This window comes from Panulirus ornatus, chromosome 29 (genome assembly GCF_036320965.1).
Source record: "Panulirus ornatus isolate Po-2019 chromosome 29, ASM3632096v1, whole genome shotgun sequence".
NCBI lineage: Eukaryota > Metazoa > Arthropoda > Malacostraca > Decapoda > Palinuridae > Panulirus > Panulirus ornatus.
Genome location: NC_092252.1, coordinates 25801944 through 25804779, shown reverse-complemented (window position 1 = coordinate 25804779; position 2836 = coordinate 25801944).

The following is a 2836-nucleotide window of genomic DNA, read 5'->3' as shown; positions in this document are numbered from 1 at the left end:
TAAAACAAACAAATGCAACTGAATTAAAAAAATAATACAGCGAAATACAAAAAATACCCCCTTAAAAAATATAACCCCCAATAACATATAAAAATAACACACTATCAAGCAAAAATTTAAATCTTTAAAATCAAATTTTTAACTTTTTCCCAAAGGAAACAGAAGAAGGGGCAGCGGGAGGCTCATCCCCCTCAAAGGGCTCAGACGGAGTGTCTAAAGGTTGGTGAAACCCAAGATGTAAAAAAGGAAATGGGGGTTGAGGAAAGGAACCGGGGGATGTTTTGGTTTGGTAAACGAAGCCAAGGGAAAAAGGGGAAAGTGTTTGGGAATGTTTGGGGATAAAGTCAGGTTGTGAGAGGACAAAGAAGGGGGAAGGGGAGTAGCAGTACCCCTAAAAACGGATTGTGGGGGTAGTGAAGAAGTAAGAAAGTAAATTCCGATTACTATGGGTAAAACTGAAAGTTACGGGAGAGAGGGGTGATTATGGTGCATATGACCTGGGCTGAGAAGAAGATATGAAGGCAAGTTTTTGGAACACTGAATGATGTATTAGGGGTTTTTGATGCGAGACCGGTTATAGTGGTGGGTGTTTGATGCAAAGGTGAGTAAATGGGGCAGTTGAGGGAAAAATTGGTATACATGGGGTGTTCATTTGTAAATGGAAAGGTTTAAAGGTTGAAAGATTTATGTGCGAAAAAAGGATGTGTTTGGGAAAATACCGGGTTTAAAAAGCAAATTTACAAGTAAGCATGTAATAGGAGAGAGGGCCAGAGAGCTTTATTGAAACGTGTTTAATTACAGCCCCCAAAGAAGATTTTTGGATTTAATTCTGAAGGGCAACGGGGGACGTCTAATCTTATCTTGTGGAGGCTAAGGGAAAGATTTTATGGGTTTTCAAAAAAGAAGAGGTAAAAGTTGGGGTGAAGAGGGGGGTGGAGAAGTATTGGGGAAGGAGACTTGGGGAAGGGAAGTCCAGAGAGACTATAAGAATGGAAAAAAGGGGGAGAACAAGGGAAAGTAAGGGGAGTGGGGGAGGAATGGAAGTATTTGGGGAATCAGTGATGGATTGCCAAAAATGTTTGTGGCATAAGGGGGGGAGGGGGGTTGATTAAAAGGGGTAGTGAGTGGTGGATGAAAAAGTAAAATTTTTAGTGAAAAAAGAAGAGGCATTTGGCATTTTTTCAGGGAAAAAAAAACAAATTTAGTGGGAGATGTATAAAAGAAAAAGACAGGAGGCAAGAGAAAGGGCAAGAGGTGAAAAAGAGGGCAAATGAGATTGGGGGAAGAGTTCATTAAATTTTAGGGAGAATAAAAAGATGTTCTGGGAAAGGGGGTAATAAAATGCAATAAGACAAAGGGGGCAAAAGGGAAACTTTATGAAGAGTGCAAATGGGGAGGTGATAACAAGTAGTGGTGGTTTTAGAAGGGAAAGGGGGTGAGATTTTGAAGGTTTGTTGAATGGGTTTTATGATAGAGTGGCAGAAAAAGGGTGCTTTTCAAGGGTGTGCAAATGGAGGGGTTAGGGAAAATGAAATTTTTGGGAAACAGAGAAGAGGTAAAAAAGCTTTGGACAGATAAAACCGCAAAGGGGAGTAGGTTTTGGGTGGTTTGCAGTGGAATTTTAAATTAAAAATGGGGTGCTGTATTTTTGACTGGTTGTAAGGTTTTTAAAAAGATGAAGACCATGGGGAGGGGCCTGAGGATTGGCGGGAAAGCGTGCATAGTGCCATTTACAAAGGAAAGGGGATAAAAGTATGCTCAAATTACAGAGATAAGTTTTTGTTAGTATTCCTTGTAAATTATATGGGAGGGTATTGACTGAGAGGGTGAAGACATGTACAGACATCAGATTGGGGGAAAGCATGTGGTTTCAGAAGGGGAGAGGATGTGTGGACAGGTTTTGCTTTAAGATGGGTTTTAGAAATACTTAGAAAAGCAAATGGATTTTTGTACATTTATGGATTGGATAAAGGGATATATAGGTTGATAAAAATGGGTATGTGGAAGGTATTAAGAAAAAATTGGGTGGGAGGCAATTTTTAGAAGCAGTGAAAAATTTTTATCGGGTGTAAGGCATGTTACGTGTAGGAAGAAGGAAAGTGATTTGGGTTTTCAGTGAATGTAGGTTTTCACAGGGGGGTGTGTGTCTCCGGTTGTTTAATTTTTTTTATGGATGGGGGTTGTTAGGGAGGTGAATGCAAGAGTTTTGGGAAAAGGGGGAAATATAAGTCTGTTTGGAAAAGAGAGCTTGGGGGAATACAGTTGTTGTTCGTTATGATACCGCTGGTGGGTGATTATGTGAGAAACGGAAGCTGGGGACTGGTTTTGGTAAAATGTAAAAGAAGAAAATTAAAAGAAATGTGAATAAACAAGGGTTAATTTTAGGTTCAGTAGTTGGGGTCAAGTCAAAAGGGAGGTTTAAATTTGAATGGGGAAAAAGTGGAGGAAAAAAATGTTTTAGATATTGGGGGTGGTTTTGGGAAGGGTGGAACCATGGAAGCGGAAAGGAGATATTTGGGGGGGGAGGGGCAAAAAACTGGGGGCTTGAAGGTGTGGGAATTTAAAAATTTTTTTTTCCGGAAACAAAATGGGTATGTTTGAAAAAATAGTGGTTCCAAAAATGTGTTGGTTGCGAGGCATGGGCTTGGAAAGAGTTGTGGCAAGGAGGGTGGAGTGCTGGAAAGAGATGTTTAAGGACAATATGTGGAAGGGGGTTGACGAGTAAATAATTAAGGGTAAGAGAGATTGTGAAAATAAAAAGTGTGGTTTGAGAGAGCAAAGAGGGTGTTTTGAAATGGGTTTTGGGCACATGGAGAGAATGGGAGGAAAGATTGAC